General features: G+C 36.7%; 1 protein-coding gene across 11 annotated transcripts in view; it reads left to right on the plus strand.

The window, feature by feature from the left end:
- NBEA (neurobeachin) overlaps positions 1-24,934 on the plus strand; it is a 685,885-nt gene that overhangs the window by 487,026 nt on the left and 173,925 nt on the right. The gene's annotated exons all lie outside the window — the stretch shown is intronic.

The raw sequence follows: 24,934 nt of genomic DNA on the forward strand, positions 1-24,934 counted from the left end.
AATTTGTATGGGATACACAATGTAATGTGTAAATAGTCACCTTATTAGGTTTAAAGAAAAACTATTACCTTGAGAAATGCAGAAATGCAGGAATGCAAGGCTTCTGTGTTTAAAAAAGCTAATTTAAATTTGAATTACATGTTCATGAATTTAAGCAATTGTGACCTTTCATCTGGAAAAATGTGTCTGTTAGAGAATATACATATACATGTTAAATGCTCACATAGATATTGTTTTGTGTTTTTTATATCTGCTGGCTGCTATTCTATTCGCAAGTATTCATGAACTTAAAGTTTTATTTTTTTAATATGTGCTTATTACACTGGGGAGATAAAAAGAATATGAAGTTGAGTTTATTAAATTATTTATCCCTACTGCTGGAGTGGCTTTGAAGGCTCATTGTACGCATCTGATTTCTACCTCCCCCCACTTCGTTTTTTAAATGCACCCAGGCTATTTCATCTGTTTCATTCTGCCAGACACAATATATTTCTTTTTTTACACTAGAGAAATTAAAGACAGATATTTGTGCAGGGTTTTCTCTATGTGTCACATTAAATAAAGTAAAATAGAGGCAGTTCTTCTGGTAATCTAATTTGATGGCATCTATACCTTTCTTCTTGTTGTGACTCCTCGTATAAGAACACTTGAAACAAAATAGCTTGAGAGCTTCAAAAGTTTCCATGATTTCTTAAAACAATTATTTCATATTTTAGTATCAGGTTTATGAAACGGTGAAGCCGAGAATTGAGGTCACTGTTGGCACAATCTAGACCCTATTTTATTTCTTCAACCAGAGAGCATCCTGATAATTGAAGCTTTTTAAAAAAATTATTTCCTTAATTCTTCACTTGAATGATCAAGGCTATGGCCTCACTTTTCCTCATCCCCCTAGTACACATCAGATAGTCAACATTTGTTGTGGGGCGTACTTTTCTTCCGTACAGTGTTGCTTAGTAAACTTGCTATTGGTGCTAATAAATGTTGAAAAGAAAGTAACTTTGAGATTAAAGATGGAAGTTAGAAGTGTACCTACTAGATTTGCGGGTTTGCAGTCATTCTGGGTAATTCCAACCAAAGCCTTTCTCTGGGCAGAAAAAAGAAAATGGAAGGACTGGGTTATTCAGACAGTTGTCTATTTCCTCACTTCATCTGAATGTGTACATATTGGTGTAGGATGTTTTAAGTTGCATCTATGAACTGAAAAATTTGGGGAGGGTGGAGGGTTATCAACCAGAAGATATTCTTATTGCTCAAAATAGAATGTGATCTCTTTACTCTTTCCAGAAATTTAAGGATATTGGGGTCAATCATTTATTTATTGAGTGTTATGTAGGAAGTGTTGACTACAATGTTCCAGTTCTCATAGACCCTTCAGAAAGTCACTGTTAATCTTTATAATCTAGAAAATTCGAATTCATTTTGTGAGATTTCAGCCTCTATTTTTCCTTTGGATATTATAGGAATATTCTGGCAAGATAAATGGACTCACATGATTCTTTTCTTTATGAATATATGAGAACTAGGTATTCCTTAACCCATAATTCACGTGGATTTACTGACATTTGTGTATATGACCACAACCTTGGTACTCTTAGCACATTTGCGTTTTATTGCACTTAGAGAAAACAATGGAATCAAATGTGATTAGTGTCTTAATCTGTACATCTGTAGTGGGTCATCCAGGACTGCATAGCTCTCATTACTGTCCCATACTGTATGTGATTAAGCCACTGGAAATATTCAACATGACCTTGAGGCTAGAGTATGGTATATAGATAATCAACATTCAGTGATTGCATGTCTAAAATAACCTTTTCTAGATCTAATTTACCGTTTTGGAGCTTACTTTTTCATGAACGAAGCAATTCCTCTAAACCAGGATTTATTATTTTTTTAATGATTAGCAACAGGAGTAATAATTTAAGAGACTAATTACATTGAATAAAAAAAACTATTATTTCTTAACATATATATATTTTTATGTAATAAATAAGTGCTTTATAGGAAATGAAGGAAATGAGTTTATGAATAGGAATTTTCTTTATCGTTTTTTTTTTACACGTAGAGATTACGAACATCCGAGAATACACCACCTAAAGAATGATTTCATTTCCACCTATGTGTGATTATTTTCACTCTTCTAATAATACACATTTTAGTATACAAGTATGTATTATTTCTAAAAAGCCCAATTTTCTATGTTTGTCAAAAATATCAAGTCAGAAGTATTCATAAGTAGTTAATACTTTCTGGTCTACATGTTTATTCCTATTGTCTACACATCCAGATCAAATCAAAAGCATGAAGAGCACAGAGTTTGTAAGACATAGTCTTTCTAATAAGAAAATTTGAAACCAATGAAGTAGAAAGTATAGTTTTATTTGATTTTTATGTGAACTCTATTTTTTTATTATTGAAGGCAGGTTTACTGATGTGTATTTTGTGTACAGAACTATCCTTTTCTATGGTTTTTCCCCATGAATGTGCCATTCTGTGAATTTTAACAAATATATACAGTCGTATCATGCTGGCACCAACAGAATATTTCCATTGCCACAAGTTTCCTCATGCCCCTATTTTATTTTTTCATTCATAAATTCTATGATTCATTTATAAGTATCTGGGTGTTTTACTTTTCTCTCAAAAAATCTTTAGATTGTAAATCTATTTTTATTCCTCTAGAATTTATTTATTTTTATCATGTTTCTAATTTAAGGCCAGTTTTAATCAGATCACACTGACGTAGAGGCAGAGTATGAAATGATACTTCAGAGAGATAAGCAATAGGCTTACAATTTTTGTTTTACCTGAGGGTTGTTTGAATTTAATATATATCACCTTTACGCCTGGTAAAAGATTCATTTTTCAAAGGAACTGCTAAGATTTGTTACGTTGGTATGAATGTACGTATTAGACTTATGAATATAGCTTATAGTTTGCACGTCAAAGTATGTATTGAGAAACAGGGATTCCTTATGTAAGTTAGCAACATCTGAGGCATATTGGTAATGTCACCAGCTTTATGTCACTGGGGAAATAAATCTCTCGGCATTTAAATTACATTGTACGTTATATTTCGGTAAATTAATCCTCCCTTTGAGTGGTGGGGGACAAGGCCAAGGAGTTTGTTAGAGCTAATATTAATTAATATATATACATTCTTGAAACATATACCTCTAATCCTAATTTTATATAAATATACATTGTCATTGAAATTTAGATGGCTATAAAGACTCCAAGCAAAGAATTCTTAAATTATAGGAGAGCAGACATGTTCATTGACAACGATGCTCTTTGAAGTATTTTGCCTTTTTACAACTTGGGAATAGTACAACTAGTCTTCTGTTTCTTTCCCCAAGATATAAAATTATTTAAATGCTTTTTGTTTTATATTTTTATTTGGCAATTACAATACAAATTTTAATGTTATGCATGCTTACAGCCCTATTAAGAAAGAAGTTATTGCTTTCTTAATAATCTTAAGCCATTTTTAGAAAGTATACTCTTTTTATGGTTTGCAAAATAGCCTGTGCATGCAGGCTGTGTGTACACACACACACACACACACACACACACAGACATCCCCGGTATTTCAGATAATAAAAGATTGAATTGGCCTGTATACATTTGTTTTAACCTGTTAAAAGGAAACAGCTACTAAATATAGGATTCTTGCCACCAGGATGTAATATCACACTGCAAGTTTATTCCATGATAACCTATACAGTTTTCAATAATACCTTAAGAGACTGAGGCTAAATAGACTTTTAAAATAATAATAACTGGAAGTTCTAACAGTATTTATCCAGACACATACACTGTGGCAGTTTTGAATATCATAAGATTTTAATTGTGAATGAGAAGTTTAAACATTGCTAGCCATTCTGTCCATGTAAATACAAATATACTTAGCTCCATCACTCACATACCTAATATGTGTGTGTATCCATAAAAACACTTTCATATATTTAAAATTGTTTTCTGCTTTCTTGCAAAGACAATGGTTAAATTTTTTGTGCAACCTGAACCTGTATTTGATAAGCAAATTGCATAACTCTCTGGGGGGGGGAATTTTAGGGGTTTTTTTTTCTGGTTTTGGGGTTTTGCTTTTTGTTGTGCTTTTTTTTCTTTTACTAGCAAATTCAGTTCTTCATTTGTTTTGCTCTCCACGCTGCATTAGCACAGTTTTCCCCTGTGTACATCTGCCAGTGTACAATTTAGCCACGGGCATCTGTAGACCTTGTGGTGATCAGTATTGCAGGCAAAAGCCATATGTGTTTAAATAAAAAAAAAATCTCTTTATTTCATTTGCTATTTTAACTGGATGGATAACTTTTGTGCCTCAAGACAGAAGAAGAAAAAATACAGAAATAATTAATTGCCTCTATTCTTGAGGCAGTTTCATTTCCCCTCCAATATGGAATGCTTGTCAGCTTTCCTGATAAATGACTGCATGTATTTGCATAGATTTTACATTAACACAAAAATTAGTTTTATTTGTGGAAAACTAGTTTACATAATAATATAAAACCTAGTGTTATTGATTATGTTTGCAAACATTGATGATTTTTTAAAGGGGTTGTAGCATACTTATTTTTCAAAGACCTGATCAACCTATTTTTTAACTTAAACTTTCTTTTGCTTTATACAGTTTTGCACGAACAAGACAAACATTCATAAAATGTTAGTTTTAGAAATTCTTTTCTGGCCATATGAACCACAACTGTTTCGGGCCCACAATTAGTAACCTTCAATTGGTAAGAAGATTCTGATTTTAAACTTTGGCCGAGGATTATTTGTAAATACTTATTACCGATTGTATACACCTCGGACGGTTGGAGGATTGCATCTGTGTGAATGATTTTAATTTTTGTATTCATGTTCTCGAAAGGATGGGTACTGTAATGGGTGTGTAGTCGAGCTCACTCCTGAGACGTTATGAACTGTTTACAACCAAATTTAAAATATCACTGAGAATTATTCTCTCCATCTTCATTCTGTTGCCTTGAGTATACTTAATCGTTGATCACCCCGATCCAACCTTGAGAGAAACAGTGTGCCAGAGCTATTTGGGTACTGCAGACAATTCTCGCTCTCTAAGTGGCAGGCAGTGGATGTTTATTCATACGGCAATCCGGCATCTTGTTGTCTAGAGGCAACCTGCTAACTATGTGCTATCATCGTATTATCCATGTTACGGAAAATTCAAATATGTTCACTGCTGTTAGTTACATCACAAAGCTTTTTATAAAATATACTTGATCCTCAAGAAACCTCCTACACTTAATGGCAACCTAAACCAAGAGTCTCTCTGCCACTTCTTGATTCTGGGACACCCTGGGTGCCAGCTGTCACAGCTCAGCTAATGATGACAAATGCCCCTCTCTATGCAGATTGCAAAGCTTGCAGGCTGCTGTGAAAGGCGACCAGATTACCTTTCTTCAGATAGTAACTTAACCTTTTAAACTCATGTCAGAATGAAATTATCAGCTGTGATTTTCAATATCTGTATCTTTAAAAAACAAAAATCAGGACAAGATCAAATCGCAGACTCACTTTTTAAAAATTCTTCCAATTTTTGTATAGTTTACATGGCTTTATCCGTGAAGGCCGTAATATTCTTAAATGAGAAACTCTAGGTAAAATATACTTTACAGCAGCATGAGAGTGTATATTTGAACTCCACATATAACTCAGGTAGGGTGAATTACTGAGAGAATTATCAGTATTGTTTAGGCTACAAAATAGGCTGATGGAATTTTGAGAGAAAAAATGTATTCTCTCCTTATCTTCACCTGAGTGGTAAAACGTCTGTACTCCTGCCGGGTGTATAGACCCAGTCTGTTCTGGATAAATTTTTATATCATTTCCCTAAAACTCTGTGGATTGTTCCAAAATGATTTAGAGAATAATTATTGTTAACGATTGTTTTCCCTATTTCCAAACTTGAGCTTCTGTTTTAGGTTTCTAATTTGTTGTATAGAAACTTGTTGTCATATTTTGATACATACACCTACATGGATTTTTCAAAACAGTAATGAACGCTGTTAACCATGATGTAATGCGGGGGGTTAAATTGTCTGTTAAATGAGATAATACAATTGCAACGTTCTTTTAGATTTACAAAAGACTTTTATAGGCATTAATTCACTTGAAACTTAAAATACTTCTATGACTTGAGAGAAACGGGTGATATGGAACGGGGACCAAGACTTCATGAGTATTTGATCACATTTAATCTTCACAACAAATATTAGTTCCCATTTACAGGGAGAGACTGAGGTTTAGAAAGGTTAAGTGTGTTACCGAGGGTCGCATAAGTAATTACAGAACGAGGTTTGTCTGCCTGCAGCTGCTTTTAGCACTGCAGCGTCTAGACTTGTGTATCGCAGAGGCATATACGTTTGCATGGTGGCATGGGGCGTGCGTGTATGTCCTGTCTGTACCCAGAGATAATTTTCGGCAACTGCTACTAGGATAGATGTTATTCTGAAAATAAACTACGAGGCTTGCATTTACATTACGAATATGATAGTTTGATGAGTTTTAAAGAGTAAGTTCTTTTTAGGAGGGCTTTAATTGAGTAAATAGTGAGGCACTTTTTATAAGTTTTTATTTTACGACAATGATGTGTTCATCTATTACATAGGGAGAAACTATTTAGTATCACACGTACTGTTTAATGAACATCAAATTGTACTAGTTCACCTAAAGAACTAGTTTCATTATAAAAGTTAAATTAATGGGATACACCTTTATGAAAATGATGAAGAGAAACAATTCAGCAGTTAACTTGAATAAAATATCCATATACTTTTTTTATACCTATAATTTTACTCTGTGACATCAGTGGGTTATACAAGCCGCAGTGTTGTACATCTTTCAGTTTAAGACACGTTGAAAACTCCCTTTTATCATGCACTTACATACAGTTGTTTCAATGAAAGCTGTTGGAATGCCGATTGTTTTCATTCCTTACCAAATTTTTATTTGGTACAGATACTACAGTATAGGGATTTTTATCAATGATACGTCTGTTCATGTTGTAAATGTTCCATCTTTATATGTTTTAATTATAGAATTCTATTTATAATTACTAACCGGTACTAATGCTTATTAGTAAGTTGTATTTCGCTACGTATAAAAATTAGGTAGAATTTACAGTGACCATTTTATAAGCTATATCATGCAATTCGTGCTGGGAGGAAGAAACTAATTCTACTCCAAGAGCCATATATTTTGTACCAGAACTTTAGAGGAGAACATAATGTAACCCTCGTCACGAACTGCCTGAGTTTTCTCTACAACATTACTAAGGAATAGTCATCCTGTACCTTTACCTCCACTAATGAGAAATCCATTACCTACTCAGATATACACTTACAGGCAGTTCTAATTGTTAGTTCTTTCTTCTTCTTCTTCTTCTTCTTCTTTTTTAAGTTTTATTTAAGTAATCTCTACACCCAGTGTGAGGCTTGAATTCACGACCCCGAGATCAAGACTCACATGCTCTTCGGACTGAGCCAGCCAAGTGCCCCAGAAAGCTCTTCTTAATACTGAACCAAAATCTTTTCTCCTTAAATCTATCACCTTTTGGTGTCTTCTCTTATTCCTTTAACGGAAGTAAGTCATTTAGGGGTGCCTGTGTGGCTCAGTCAGTTAAGCGTCCCACTCTTGGTTTCAGCTCAGGACATGATCTCACAATTCATGAGTTAGACCCATGTGTTGGGCTTTCTGCTGACAGCTCGGAGCCTGCTTGGCACTTCTTTCTCCCTCTCTCTCTGCCCTCCCCAGCTTGCTCTCTCTCTCTCTCTCTTTCTCTCAAGAAAAAAAAAATTAAAAGAAATGTATACAAAAAAAAAAGTCCTTTAAATTCAGCATTTAAGATATCAAATTGAATATGCTCTCGCCTTCAGCCATTACACCAATAGCATATTTTAAGTCACTTCACCATTTAAGACCCATTCTCATACATCATTTTCTTCAAGTGTGTTGCCTAAATTTATTACCCCCAGAGTAGATTGGTGAATGTAGAGTGGAGAGGCCTCTGTTAAGTGAAACATGGTCATATTCACTTTATGGAGTACCTCCATAACCCTATTGACAAACGTTCAGCTGGATGTCACCAAATATCACATTTGTTTAAACATATGATGGAGTCCTGAACACATGACTTTTTTATTTATCCAACTCATTTTATCTTACCATTTTTAGCTGTTTTTCCATGACTTGACTTATCATGGTCAAGTTGTATATTATTATTTAGAATAAGAATTAACAGGCATAACAGTTCCTTCTTAAAAGTTATTATAGGCTGCATATAGAATGTTCATAGCAAAGTCAAATTTTAGTATAATGAATCTATTTTTGTTCAGCTAGGTATATAAAGAGGCTAATCCACTTAAGATATATGGATAGATTAAATTCACTAAATATTCCAGAACCTTTGTGGAATTTTTTGCTAAACATTTGAAATCCTAATCCTAGTTTTTCATGGCTTTATCAAAATATGTAACAAATAAGCCCCATTTGGTATAAAGTGTACTTTATATATTTTGAAGTATTTATCAACTTTTCCTTGCCAACCACTTTTTGTCTGCAAATGGAATCTATAAGTTTCCCATATGCCTGAACAATGCAGAGAAAAACTAATAAATTTTTAATGTAAATGTGTTCATAGAGTGTTACAATGTTACTGGAATAATTTTCATATTGATCCACCAATATTTTGGGAATCATTTTTGATACTAATAGTTACTAAATAACTGAATATAAAGAGAGGCAAATGCCTTTTAAGAGTGATATATTTAATAAGTTAATGTCAGTGTAAAAATAATTTTATTAAGCTAAAGTAGTTTCACCAATCAGGGCCGACTCCCATTATTTTCTTCAAAAGCAATGCCTAAATCTAAATAGATACAGTAACCCAGAGTGAATTGGTACAGTTAAAGAAACATTCCTTAAGTAATGAATATATTACTGGAAAAACATACTCAGAAAATTAAGTAGTAAAAGGTAACCAATATTAATTATTTCGATAAAACGTACTGTGAGTTGTAAAAAAAGAAAAAACTTTTTGTGTGATGTGTTATTTTAAAGCCTTAAACTTCTCTAAGTGTAAGCTCATGTTTTTATTTGCCACGGGTTTTTTTTTCCCTATATGAGAGTATTTCATTAATATATTCTTTACTATTGCTGTGTTATCTAGGCAGTAAGACACACGGAGAGCCTGCCTCAGATTTGGCTTTCCCGTGGTTTGTGTCTTGAATGGAGAATAAGAAAGTCCAGTGTTTTTTACAAAAGAAACATCCCATCTGCTTCATCTGGTGGCTTATGCAATAAGAGGTGTTATCACATGAATCTAAATGCGCAGGCAGTTGTTTTATGAACTCTTTCTGCGCTTTGAGGAGTTTATAACTTGCCCACCCTTATTGTGTGTCGGTCCCAGCTGACCCAAGTGCATTTTGCTGAGCATATTTGGGGGATAATTAGACCTAATGAAGCCTGGTACACAGCTAATTCTCTAAATGATTTATTCTTCTGTTCTTGTCTGATTCCGAAGAATTCTCCAAATCATAATCTCCGCCACTAATTTTTGCTAGCACCTTGTTGGTACAGCCACTCACTCGATTTTTATGTTTGTTTGAACTAGCCTCTAATTCAAACACCTAATTTTATGTTTGTCTGAATTAGCATCTAATTATCAAAAATAAATCAGGTTTTTGAAATGCTGAGAAAAATGTTTCAGAGTAAAAGTTGGTAGTATTTGTTAGTCCCCAGAGTGTAGGGGACTGCCAGTTCCTCGCCATCTTCTGTTTCTGTTTGTATCTCAAAAAGTTTATGGCACCGGTGAGCAGATAAGGGGATAGCAGATACAAAGTGGTAAGAACCTCTTTAAAAAAAATGTACCACTGGGAAGTAAATCTGCAAGGAAAATAATTGAAGATCACTAATGGAAGATCCCTATTTTCTGAATCAGGTTTCTTAAGGAAATCAAAAGCTTTTTAAAAATCCTTATGAATAACCTTCATGTTTCATAACTGTTTCCTTACCAATGGCTTCCCAGCACTAGCGGTGTTGAGAATGACATTTCTCTACGTGCCCTCACCAAGTAGTCACTGATTCAGTGGCCTGTAACACTTTAAATCCTATCAACTTGCTTTCCTTTCCTGTTATAACTGTTTCAGTGAGTGGCACTTTTGTTGTGCAGGGTAAGATCTGGTAGCTTACGGAGGGCATACTAGAATGAGGACAGACACAATTGCCAGCACAAGAAGGCTATAACTTAATTAAAGCCTTACGCTCAGTAAATAAGACACCGAAGTCTCTTCAGGTATGTGGGTTTTGTAGCTTATGTCCTATTCATTCTCCTGTTGCCTAGAAACTATAGCATAATTCATTGTTGAGTTATTACTTTTATCTAGTGATCCCAGTACTTACAATTCACCTTACTTAAGAGCCCAGATAATAAATACGTTCAGGGCAAGATACACTGAGATACCTAAACTAGTTAAATCACCAGCTCCACTGCCTAAGTACTGACCTAGGAACCATTTGGTGATTCCCTGATTTTCATTACAAGATATTTAATGGTGCCTCTGAGAAATTCTATTCTTACCTGTACGCCTCAACTTAAGGCAGTCCTCTTCCTCATCTTTAACCCACTGCCTGAACGTCACCTAAACACTCAAATAACATGTCTCAGAACATTGAAGGAAAAAGTCGCAGGTCATTGTTATTGCTTGCTCTTCAAGAACATCTTTTTTTTTTTTAATTTTTACATCTCTAAATGAGACAAAGAATGGGCTGATAAAATTAGTACTGAGTTCCTATTATGTGCTAGGTACTGTCCTAGGTACTCGATCTGTGTATCACTGCACCTTTATCCTCTGAACAGCACTAGGGCGCAGATCCTGCTGCTGTCATTTCATTGTTGGGAAACTGAGGCCCAGAGAAGTCAAGGAATTTCTGCTAGGAATTTGCAGAGTTGAAACTGTTCAGCCAGCCCCTCTGAATCCAGACTCTAGAGCCCCCTCTTTTAGTGATTACACTAAACTTATCCTAAGTTTATTTTCTCTTCTGTAATATAGGGGTAGTAATATCTACATCATCGGTACATGGATTGAATAAATGAATACACATAAAAAGCTTAGACTTTTTTAACTTGTATTACCCGAGGCCATACAGTAAATGCAGAACTAGGATTCACACCCAGCTTTTTCTGTCTCTACACCCCTGAGCTTAACTAGCATAGTGCTTAGGTGAATATTTATTGAGTGAATGATGAAATGAGTATCATCTGTTTTGTACTTCCCAATGGAAGAATTTGTGAATTTTGCTGGTTGTTTCAGTAGCATAGAGCAGATACTCCATGGTGGTTGAATGAGTGAATGATTATTCATCCTTACCTCTAATAAAATAAATACATTGATGACTCTCAAGTGTATAGCCTCAGCCAAGACCTCTCCTCTCAACTCCAAACTCATTTATCCAGCTGTCGCCCCCTCCACATCTTCTCACATATGTAACACGTGTGTCAAACATAACATATCCAAACCTAGCACCTGCTCTCCAACATGCTTCTCCGGCAGTCATCCATGGCTCAGCAAACGGCAGTCCTTTTTTCCAGTTGGGAAAAAAAGGCAAAAATGTTGCCTGCCATCCTTGACTCCTCCCTTGCTTTCATACCCCACGTTCAATGCATCGGCAAATCCTCTAGAGTCTGATAACTCCTCACCAACTTTTACAGCTTCGGTCCTGGTCAAGTCACCATCATCTCTTATGTGTGTTGTTAGTTATGATTTTTCTTCCTTATCTCATTCTTGCTATACCCCTTTACATTCTTTTCTCGACATAGCAACCAGAGAGATCTGTCTAAAATGAAGGTCAGATCATGCCACCCTTAAATTCAGAATTCCCTAACGGCTTCCCATCTCAGAGTAAAAATCTAAACCCATATTAGCCCTACAATCAGCACCTTGCCATTCTGTTTCTCCCAGCTTAACCTTCTGACATCATTGCCCACTGCTGTCACCATTGCTCTGTCTTCACTTGCCACCCTGGCACCCACTAACATTAGCGCCTGTGCACTTGCTGGTTCCTCTGTGTGGAGTTCCCTCTGTTTCCAGTATCTGCATGACATTTTCTCTCACGCCCTTTAGGTGTTTACCCTACCTAAAAATGAAATATATCCCCACACAGACTCTCTCCATCCCCCCCTCTGCCTTCTTTTCCCCCTATCACTGAGCACTGTCTAACATATGTTTTTACTTTCATGGTTAATGTCTCACTCCCCCAATTTAAATCTACGCTCCTAATAAGGGCAAGGGTTTTGTCTCTTCACTGCTGCATACCCAGAATCTAAAGCAGTGTCTGACTTATAAATGAGTGTTCAATAAATACCTGTTGGTGGGAAGGAAGGGAGGGAGGGGAGTAGGGGTAGATGGGTAAAGAGAAATAACAGGAGAGAAAGAAGGAATGAAAGGAGATAACCAGTTAATTCTGCTGAATGTTCCGTTTGTCATAAGGCTATGGATACTGTACTTAAAAGTCGTAACATAATTCACAAATCTTAACGACGTCTTGACATCATTGACCTCTCCCTCCTTTTTGAAATTTTATTCTCTTCACAAAAGGGGTGATATTAGCTATTATGTTACTATTAATTATTCTGTGCAAGGCCCTGTGCTAAATAAAAACTTTGTGCAGCAAGAGTTTGAGTGGGATTTTTCCTGTGGTCCCAGAACTGGCATCTGGGGCTCACAGCTGATAGATATAGCAAAGAAGCATCTAATTAATAGCTCATTTTCTAAAGAGCTGAAAACAGTTGAGGCTAGACAATGGAGCTTAAATTCCAGTGGGGAGACATTAAGTGAACAAATATACAAGCAAGTAAACAACTATGTAACACATCAGTAGGTCATAAATGCTCCGAGAGGTAGGTATTACTATCTCATTTTTGGAGATAAGAAAGTGAACCTTAGAAAAGTTAATTAAGGCCCACTGTTGGGGCTCGGGCTTGAAACCACTTTTTGTTGACTTCGGCATCCACGCACCTAACTGATGCTCTACTCACTACCTCCGTTCATTATTCTGTTACACCTCTTTCATCACTGAGTTTTGACCATGAACTTTTGACTCCCCTTTCTCTTTCTCCTCAAACCCTTTATATACAGGTATTACTGTTTAGCTATTTCTTGTCTGATGTAATGTAACTTGAATGATCATCTCTGTGTTGATGTGTCACAAATCTATACCTCCAATCCTGACCTCTGTTAGTTCTTCATCATCATTTTCTATTTATTGGTGGACATTTTCCAAACTGATGTCCTTGTTCTCCTCTTGTTGTTATAGTGTTATACCTCCTTCTTCTTAAGGAGAAGTCAAGAGCTTTACTTGAGAAGTGCGTCTCTCGTTTCTCCCCTTGTTTCTATCATTGACTTGAGTCATTGTTATAATTTCAGAGACTTGACATCCTAGCCATTATTGAGTCCTTTCTTTGCCCTTTGCTCCTTCTCTACTATCCCCATGCTCTGTTCATCAGCAAGTCTTGTGGATTCTCATCATTTCCTGGTATCTTTCACATGTGTTGCTGTCATACTCACCACCATCACCCTAGTTCAGGTCTTTATCACTTTGTTACTGGACTGTGGCTCCCTGTGCTGTCTTTCCCATTTCTAGACTATCCTAAGGAATACTGCTGGACTGACTTTCTCATAGACACTTCTATCATGCTACTCCCCTGCTAAAAACCTTAGATTGACTCCCAATTCTCTTGGAAGGAGGGATGGAGGAAATAAGGGAGGGAGGGAAGAAAGCCTCCTCTGGTACTCAAAGCACTTCACTCTCTCAGTATTCCTTAGCGGCATTTCACTATTAGCTTCTTGATGTCCATACTCGAATGCACTGCCTATTGATTATTTTCCAAACATAATTCTTACATTTCTTTCTCTGCCTTTTTACCTCTCACTCTTCACCTCTCAGAATTGCATTCCTTCCTTAAGATCAAATATATCCTTTCCCTGATTTTCTCAAATAAAAGTGATCTTTCCTTCTCGATAATCTTATATCACTTAAAGATATAAGGTAGTGTTGGTATAGTGTAGATAAGTGCTATTTAAAAGTATATATTTAAATTTATAAATGTTTTTCATCCCCAAAATGGATTTCAAATTCCTGGGTGGAAGCAAAACTTTACCTTTTTCACCCTTGCCCCAAAATGCCTAGCATAGGACTGTATGCATAGTAGATAACCAACATGGAAATGTTGAATGGATAACTTACCTTGAGGTATCAGAAATGTAGGAGGAAGATTAGGGCAGGTTTGGTGATTATGAGAAAAACTGATAAAAGTGATCATAGTACCCATTTCATCTGTAGACTGATCACACATAGAATGCACAGACTGATTTTCATTCATTATATTTCGTCCAAGATCACTATAATACTGTAACGTGCTGAGTCCATTGGACAGACTGGCTGGCTTCTATTTTCTTTACTGATCATTATTAAAAAACAAACTTTGGTAAATAGGTTGAGATTCTGCACAGGCATCTCCAGTTGCCACTGTTCTCTTGGTGCCATAAGAGTGTGTAAGGGAGCAATTCCTGGGTCTCTTCCCTGCCTTATGTTGCACATGTGGCAGTTCTGAGCCTTCTTTTACCATTAGATAGTCTTCCCTAAAAACACGGATTGCTCAGCACACTTCAAATAAATGTCTTCATTCAGGAGAACTTAGAGAGATTTTAAATAAATATTTTTAGTGCTCCAATGTACATGAATTATGAATCTCCAGTATTAAATATGTATATAAGCAGTGTTTGAAAATTATAAAATTATAATCATCTGGCCGCTGATGGCAAATAGATATCTTACCTTGGCACGAACATACAACTGCACAGGCCTGCACGATTTCTAGTTGTGTCTGTAGAGAATGCAGTGGGAAAAAAAAATGCAGTTGTAATGCTTTCTCAGGAAAGTGCAAAAACATTCCTTTATAATTCCTCCTGGAGGACTCAGGTGAAGAACTTTTTAAGTCATTCAATTATCAGATATTCCTTGTCTATCTCTTGTGCCTTTCACTATGTCCTGATGATACCGCCACTGCCTTCACAGACTTCTTAGGCAAGTAGGAAACTTAAAAACAACTGAGAGCACAATTGCAATTCAGTGGGCCAAGTACTAAGTGATTAGAAAAGGAGAAATTATTAGGGATCATAAGGGAGGGGTATGTAAACACAATCCAGGAGAGCTTTCTGGAAGGCTGAATATGTTGGTCCTTTCAGCAGACCTGTCAAGCATATGTTTTTTTTTTTTCTCTTTCTATCCTTCTGTTCTCAAGCATTATGCTAATTAGTACAGTGGATATGTAACTCATAGCCTCCACAGTGAAAGGCAACTACATGAGAAAGAGAAATCATAAAAAGTATTTGGGTACACTTAAGATGATTCTCAGGTTTCTGCCTTGAGTGACAAAGGTACAGAAACTCTACCAGTGGAGATACAGAAATATTGGAGTAAAAACACGTTTTCTGGGAAGATGAAGAATTCAGTTTTAACCACCAGAACCTGTGGGTCACCCAAGTGGAAAAATTAAGAAGGCAACTAAATATATGACTCTAAAGCCTAGGAGAAAGATCTAGTTTTCATCATAATATTTTGTGTACCTAGCAGCGTGAGAGTGTTTGAAAGACACTTGGAGACATTTTAGAATGAAAAGGGTTCAAGGACATTATCCTAAGGAACACCAACAGAAGAAGATGATACAGAGCAAATGAATGAGAAATGAAAAGTAAAGAGGAAAACCAAGAGACAGGACTCTCCTAAAAGCCAAAACAAGAGCGTTTTAATACAAAGGTAGTCGACAACAGTTCAGCTACCACAGAGTTTAAAGAAGAAGAATTTTTTTTTTAATCTCTCCACATCAGTTTCAACAGAATCATAGAGACAGAATGCAGATTGCAGTGGGGGTGAAGAGTAAATGGAAGTAAGTGAAGTGTAAAATACACTTTCGAGAAAATGAGATATAAAGGAATTGTAAAAGATATTGTGTCACCTATGGAGTGATGCAGGATACATTTTAAGAGAGATTTTCACCTATTTAAGGTATAGAGGAACAATAGAAGCGAGGTTAAAATTGAAAAAGAGGGCTAATGCATGAAGGCTTATCTCCAAGACCAACAGAAAAAAAAGGTATCATTTTCTTGAGGCTGCAATTGGAAGATGGCTCAGTTTTCCTTGAAGGTAAATTCTGCATAGTTACTAATATTACATTTTATTGACTGTATTCCATATGTAATAATAACAATGGAGGGTGAGGTTTTGGGTTCGGGATAGACAGGTGAAGGTCTAGAAATCCACCAGGAAGAAGCTGTTGCATGGTGCAGGGTAATTGTGGATAGAAATAAGTTTAAAGGTGGTTGTTTAAACAGTTGATGGAGCATCTAACTTGACATCAGTTTTCTCGTGGCAGTAGAGAACACTGGGACTTAGGTAAGCATTGAGGAACGTGGATGTTTAAATCGTCACTAAAAGGGATAGGCGGTAATACACTGATCAAAACAAGTAAAAGGATTGAAGAGGAACAGCAGACACCTACCATGCTGGAAATCATGAATTGGCAGTGGTGTCAGTATACCTAAAGTCGAAATTATCCATGTCATGGAGCCATCCAAATGCGGAAGAGGGGAGAGACTAAATTACAGAATGAGGATTTATCGAGAGTTTATGACTGAAGGATATGGATGCAAAAGAACTGAAGTACTTATATGACTACACTTATAGACTACTGGTTTGAAGCGGGAGGGAAGAAAATGCAGTCAGTTTACTGGGGGAAAAATGGAATGATGAAGAAGAAACTGGAAGTCTTGGGGTGCCTGGGTGGTTCAGTCAGTTAAGCCTCTGACTTTTGGTTTCGGCTCAGGTCATGATCTCACAGTTGGTGAGTCCAAGCCCTTCTTCAGGCTCTGTGCTGACAATGTGGAGCCTGCTTGGGATTCTCTCACTCCACTCTCTCTCTGCCCCTACCCTGCTTGTGCTCTTGCTCTGAAAATAAATAAATTTTAATTTTTTTTTTTAAAGAAAGGAAGTCTTGTGGGGGTTAACATATGGAGATTCAGGATTTCTCATTAGTATATGAAAAGGTTATTTCCATCTTCACCTAAAATCATGTAAAAATGTAGGATTTCCAATTAAATTTGAGTTTCAGATTAACATTTCATTGTTTGCCTGAACAAACATCCTTTATCTGGCAACCCTAGATGAGAGTAAGATGTAGATACAGTAAAATCCTAGGTTAGATGAGTTAGTGGGATCATTTAGAGGTAAGAGGCCAAGTGGATCATGAAGCAGAACGTGGCCATCTGTAGGCATAAATTGTTGGAATTCAAAGAAGTCTAGGAACTCTGAGATTAAACTGGAATAGATTGAATATTGAATTCTCTAAAAGTGATGATAAGATTTTGGGTGGAGAGGGGAAGAAGAACCTTTGAAAAAGAAAAACCACAAACAATTGAACGAGTGAATGGAAAGGAAAACAGGCCGAGTCATCAGAACCTGGGCAGGAGGAAACAAATGAGCCTGTGAGGGGTTGCTGGAATATTGGGAGCCAAAAGACTACTTAACAAAATCATTTCCAGTCTAATGCTTTAAGTACTTTTGAGATGTTTAGTAAAACAATTTTTTCATCCATAGCTGATTTGAGTAGAGTTTATTTAAAGGTAATTCCTGTACCCAGGACAATCATAGGCTCCTTTAAAAGACCCTGCTACAGGGGTGCCAGTGTGGCTCAGTCAGTTAAGTGTCCGCCTTAGGCTCAGGTCGTGATTGCGCAGTGTGTGAGTTCAAGCCCTGTGTGGGGCTCCGTGCCAACAGCTCAGAACTGGGAGAGAGACTGCTTCAGATTCTGTGTCTCCCTCTCTCTCTGTGCCCCTCCCCTGCTCATGCTCTGTTTCTCTCTGTCTCTCAAAAATAAATAAACATTAATAATAATAATAACCATAATAATAATAAAAGACCCTGATACATATGAAACTCTATTTAGGGGTCAGCCCAAGTCTTTATACACTTGGCATAACTGTTTCCAGTACTACCAAAGTGTTTTAGGATTTGATAGAAGTCGATCATGTCTGTTTCATTTCAGGTGTGTAAAAGGGCCAAAAATACTTTTCCTTTAAGTCGACGGTTATCGACTAACTTCCTTTGGTTTTGCAGTAGAGCAAGAATAGCCCTTGACTCAGAATCAGAACACATGAACTCTAGGACTTCCTCATATGACCTTTATTAGTGGGTTCAGGTAACTTCTGTCCAGTTTCTTGCCCTATATGATGAGAGCCATTGGGATACATGATCTCTAAAGCCTCTTCTATGCATTTGCTTCTAAATTATTCAGTTCTCTGTATTTTATTTAACTTTGAGGTCAGCACAAAATATCAGCAGTTTTACCTTTGAAAATGTACTTCCTTCATTATATGTACCATATATATTCCTGAAAAGTTAGTAGCAAATCATATTTTTATTAGTTGAATTATGAAATATATTTGAGGTTTTTTCCCAAGGATGCTTATAATAAATCTTTTAGAAACAAATTATTGTTTTATACTTTTAATGATCTCTTTATAATGTATCATTTTTAAATTAAATCCTTAGTTACTAAATATTTTTAAAAAGACAACTCTACAGGGGCGCCTGGGTGGCGCAGTCGGTTAAGCGTCCGACTTCAGCCAGGTCACGATCTCGCGGTCCGTGGGTTCGAACCCCGCGTCGGGCTCTGGGCTGATGGCTCAGAGCCTGGAGCCTGTTTCCGATTCTGTGCCTCCCTCTCTCTCTGCCCCTCCCCCGTTCATGCTCTGTCTCTCTCTGTCCCAAAAATAAATAAACGTTGAAAAAAAAATTAAAAAAAAAAAAAGACAACTCTACATATCTTTATATAGCTTTAGGGAGGATACAATGGATATGATTAAGAGTAAAAACTGATGATAAGAAAAAGTAAATAGTAAGAGAGTAACTGATCACTTTAAAGGGATTCATTATTTCCAGGTACTAAAGAAACTTGTAGGTTTGATTAGAGAACCAGTCCTTATTGAGGAATTACAGAGATGTGTGAAAAGACCAGATATGGACAAAATACTAGGAAATTTGTACTTGGCACCTTGTTCATCATTGTTAATAAAGATAAAATGGAGATTTAGGGGAAAAACTCAAAAGTGCCTTAAATCCTTTTGATAAACAAATAAGATCTAAATTTTTTTTGAAGCAAATTTGTATCCTGACAAGATATATATTGTAAACCTGAGAGCAACCTCTAAGAAAATAACCTCAAAAAAAATAGTTTAAAAAGCATTAAAGGAATTATAATGTTGCGCTAGAAAATATTTACTTAATGCAAAACAAGGCAGTAACAGAAGAACATATGAAGAAAAAAGACCCTAGACATATAGAAAATAAAAAGCAAAATGGCAGACATAAATCCAACCATACCAATAATAACATCAAATATGAATGGATTAGACAGTCTAATCAGAAAGAAGACTGTCAGACTGCTTTTTTAATTTAATTTTTTTAATTATTAAAAAGTGAAAAGATCTATGTGCACCCTACCTACAACTATATGCTTTCAGTTACACTTTGATCCAGTTTAGATTCAAAGATACAGATAGGTTGAATATAAAAAGATGAAAGAAAGGTATACCATGCAAACAGCCACCATAAAAGTTGGAGTGGCTATACTAATATCAGAAAAAAAATAGGCTTTTGAAATAAAAAAAATCACTAGTGTAACTGAACCCGGGTCCATCTGCTCAAATCCAATCATTGAGACATCAGCTCTGTAGCAAGGAAAGAGTTTGAGAGGCAGCCAAACGAGGAGACTGGAGGGCAAGCCTCAAATCCGCCTCGCCAAAAGAGGAGAGAACAAGTTTTTTTTTTATAATTATCGGAGTTGAGACTGCATACATATTGATAAATTGGGCGGGGAAACTTTTGATTATTCATGAGGAATGATGGTGCATGCACATTGAGTAAACATATATGTGATGTATATCCCATGTTCGCTTTACGGGAAGACTTAACCCCAGAATGAGGCAAACTCCAGCCCCTGACATGAGGACGTTACATCTTAGGACAAGGAAAAGGAGCTATGGACAAGCTCCAAGAGCTGATATAAACTGGATGGAGTGTTGGGCTTCCTATCTTGGGTAAGGAAGGCAGGCCCTCACTTGTTCATAGACTGGAACCGAATCAGTTGACCTTGAGTCCAGGCTTCTGCAGAGACAACTAGTGGCTTTGATAGTGTCTGAAAAGACACAATAGGCGATAAGGGGGAAAGAGTTCTCTGAGAAACAAGCTTTAAACGTTCTGCTGGTTTCTACTTCATTACCCTTGTGGGGCATGGTTTCACTAGCAAGAATGAAAGACATTTTATAATGATAAAAGGGTTAATACATTGCGAAGATATAACAGTTATAAATGAAGCAAGAACTGACGGAAATGAAGGGAGAAATAGACATTTCTTCAATAGTAGTTGGAGACTTCAATACCCTACTTTTCAATAATGGGCAGACTAAATAGTAGATTAACAAGTACATGGAAAGCTTGAACAGCACTATAAACTGACCAGAACTACTGGACATCTATAGAACACCGTACCAAACAATAGGAACTTTTCTCTAGCGCACGCACAACATTCTCCAGGCTAAACCGTATGTTAGGCCTAAGAAAACAAACAAACAAACAAAAAAACACTTCTATATTTAAAAGCACTTAAATAATACAAAGAATCTTCTCTGACACGATGGAATTAAATTAAAAACCAATATACAGATGGCACAAAACTGAGTTAGTGAATACTTTGACATCAAGATTCACAAATGATATGGAAAACCATATTGTGTGACTTGAAGAAACTGAGGTTAGGTTAACCCATTGAAGAGACTAATTTGGATTCTAAAGGTAGGAATCAGGTAGGACATAACAGTCTCCTCTAAAAAGCCTGTTATTTATAATAAGGAGTATATTTAGAAGAGATCTTCCGAAGGTCGCTAGTAAGACCGATGGATAGAAGTTACATCACAAAATAAGGAAGAATATTCTAATAGTACTTTACACCAAAATATAGGCAGTCTTGTGTTTCCATATATTGTGTCCCTTAAAGTGTGTTTTAAAAGTGTTACATTGGGAAGTCAAGCAATAACTTAAAACAGTATTTAAAAAAGGGTCTAGGGTCACCTGCGTGGCACAGTCAGTTAAGCGTCCAACTTCAGCTCAGGTCATGATCTCGCGGTTTGTGGGTTCAAGCCCCGCGTCAGGCTCTGTGCTAACAGCTCAGAGCCTGGAGCCTGCTTCAAATTCTGTGTCTCCCTCTCTCTGCCCCTCCCCTGCTCATGCTCATGCTCTGTCTCTCTCTCTCTGAAAAATAAACATTAAAAAAGTTTTTAAATAATAAAAACGTCATAACAAGGGTCCCATTCCCAGGAAGTTGAACAAATTATAAATATGGTTCCTGTAAAATACGTTTTCCCAAAAAGTCAAGGAAAGGCCTTCGTGGCAGCACCAGCTTGCTAGGCAGAGAGGTTCCACCCCTCCAGGGTTGGACCTAGAACTTTGAACCCGAGTCAGCCCATTTCACTTCTTTCTCAAAATAATGCCCCCCCACCACCAAATTTAACAAATTTTTCAATAAAATCTTGTTCAATTTCCTTATGCTTTAGAACTTCTTATCAAGGCAATTCTTAATTGGCTGAATTTCTAGAGAACAATATGAACAACTCTTTCTCCTAAATCTATGTTCCAATCATACGAACTGTGAATTATTTAAACAGCAATTCAGAGTTTATTGTGTAATATATATAATCTTCAAAAATGCAGATTTGTATGAAAATTAATGACATGAAAGACCAAGATCACGTCCACTACATTATCTCGCAAGTAGAGAACATGGAACAAAGTTACTCAGTCAGAATTCTGAAGAACCTTCTGTGGCGAAATTGAGGAAGGACCCCATGCGTGATTTTGTACCCACGTGCACATGTACACACACACAGGCGCACACAAATGGACTGAAAAATGTCAACCTATTTTGTCAGACATTGTGAACTTATGTATTTCTCTTCATGAAGACAATGTTTTCATTACTAAGAGCAGAATTTTCAAAAAGGTTTTAATAAGAAAAGTCTGATTCACGATATTCTCCTAGAAAATAAATTGCACTGGTGGAGGAGGTTAGGCAAATTCTTTTCTACCTGGGGTTCCTTTAGAATATTATTCATCCAGTGAACTAACTGATGCCCTTAGATGCAGAGGAAGGGAGCACCCAAATTGTCTGGTGTAACTAGAAGGCACTACTCTACATATCAGGAAGATCTGTATAAATCTTTCAGTCTGTATAAATCTGCATCTTTCAGTCATTTGTCTGTTTTGTCTATATTGGCCAGTCCATTTAGACAGCACCCAGAACCTCAGAAATGAGGAAGATATTGGTATATTATCTCTTTTAATGGGGGCAGAGTTCACTTTAGAGAAACCTAAAGGCTTTGATATATCTCAGAGACTTTAGACTACTTATTTATAATTTATACATATTACATAACTAAATATATGTATGCTTTTCCATTAATTTTCTGCCAAAAGTTTAGAGAGGTCTGTTTAAAATCCACTTGAGGGGCGCCTGGGTGGCTCAGTCGGTAAAGCGTCGACTTCGGCTCAGGTCATGATCTCAGCTGTGAGTTCGAACCCCATGTTGGGCTCTGTGCTGACAGCTCAGAAGCCTGGAGCCTGCTTTGGATTCTGTGTCTCCCCCTCTCTCTGCCCCTCCCCTACTCGCACTCTCTCTCTCTCAAAAATAAACATTAAATTTTTTTTTAATCCACTTGAAATGAATATTTATGTTTATGGCTTACTCAACTTTCTTTGTACGATTGGCTCTTATTTTTTACATTGAATATGTTGTTTTACTTATTCATACTCTTTTTCCTGAATATGATTATTTTAGAAGCAAAACTTTTTAATGATAGATTTATGACATTGTGGATCTTAGCATATTTTTATTCGTTCAAAAACTCCATTTTTTAAGGGTCATGTAAATCAAATTTCATGGAGGGAATGCAATGGAGATGCTTAGTAGACATTTTCCTGGGCATTAGGAGTTATTTGTTTATGTGTGAATTAGGTATTTCACTTGTAACACCCAGTCCTCCCTGGGTTGAAAACTTTTCATTGCTAATCGTGCCTTTTATGTGTCCAATAAGAATAACCAGAATATCTTCCATGAGGTGCAGCAAATAATTGCTAATTACCGTTCAGCTTCTCCCTCCCCCAGGCAAGTTGGTTCCTATCTAGTTCCCAGAGCAAGGGAGCCAAAGGAGGAGTCCTCTGGTGTCGATGCCTGGTGGGATAATCCACTATGACACATCCCTACTGTACCACATGAAGACATCACAATTTATTTATTGTAGAGATGGTTGCAGCAATATTAACTGATGAAACACTTTTCTTAAATCACTAGGAGTCCAGGGATTAACTTAGTATTTTTTGAAAACATTCGGATAATTGGAAGAGAAGTTGGAAAAAATGCTCCAATCTTTTGAATAAATTGTACTTTCTCCTTGACTATTTAACTTATTCATGTACACCTGAAAGATATTTTACCTCAAATCTGAATCCTCATAAGAAAATGTATATTTAAAAATACTGAAAATATATGTGTCAGTTAGCTACATTAAATGTTAGTTCCTGTTGTAGTTTAATTAAATGATATCTGTCTTTGCTAATGGAAATGTAGCATGCCATTAATTTTTTTTTTCCCTGATACCTTGCGGTCAGCCATCTAACACCATGCCCGGTACAAGAGACATACACATGTACACTTTTCTGGTCTTATTAATGAGTTGTTCACAATCTTGCGGTCAAGATTCGTGCGTCGTTTCTGCATTTAAAGAAAGCGTACTTAGCGACATGCATGTGACCACACCAGGCAGTTTAAAAGTAGGTATTAATTATTCCTGGCTTGGATCCTTAACCTACGTGAATCAGAATCACTTGTAGGAAAAAAAAAGATAGTCTTGCCATAAGCAAGCAGTTTTGTTTTGTTTTCCTTCCCCCCCCCCCCCAATGAGAGAAAATTGATGTAATGTTCTTTACCGTCGCTTTTTCCAGAAAAGCATGAGATCTGTTTACCTGGTTGCGATTCACATTGTTTTACTGCGGTGTCAGTTCTTTGGTTTTGGCAGCGTTTCTCAAGTGTCTATTCACAAAAAGACTAGCACAGCGAATGAATGGTAGTGTTGCCACCACCTAACAAGCGGGGATTATGTGTTTACAGAAGAAGTAATATGATAGGTCAAGTATAAGAGGCACTTCTCGAGAGCACTTCAGCACATAATGAGTGACTGACTAGAAAGTGCGGAGGCTGCCACTCTTTGGCTTCCAGTCCGTGTTGATGCCTGCCTCTCTTCTCCAAAGCTCTCTTGATCATGTTCAGCTGCTCTGTTCTCATGTGGGGAATAATAGTAGAGTAAAGCTGCTTTTCTGTCTCATTTTTCTTGCTAATTTACACATTCAAGCCATTTTTTGTTCGCTACCCTTATTTGCTATTCCCTTTTGTCAAGGCACTGTTCTCTTTTTTGCCTCAGGCCTAAGAACTAATTTGAGCTTCTATAATTACTCCATGTTTTACACCTGTCTGCATATCATGCACCCCCCCCCCTTGTCTCTGTACTTAAGCTGTATATTTCCTTGCAGAAAAGCTAGTTTTCATACACAAGGAATCCTGAGTTTCTCTCCTCAGACTTCCTACAGAAGAAACACAATTAGACTGTTGAGATGTCCTCCGAATGCAGCTGACCTCTGGAGTTCAGGAAGGACAAATGAACGCTGTCTGCTCAGACAGTTTGTGTGAAGACGTTGTCGAGCAGAGAGCCTGAGCTTTGTTCCTCGTGAA

This window comes from Prionailurus bengalensis, chromosome A1 (assembly GCF_016509475.1).
Source record: "Prionailurus bengalensis isolate Pbe53 chromosome A1, Fcat_Pben_1.1_paternal_pri, whole genome shotgun sequence".
Taxonomy (NCBI): Eukaryota; Metazoa; Chordata; class Mammalia; order Carnivora; family Felidae; genus Prionailurus; species Prionailurus bengalensis.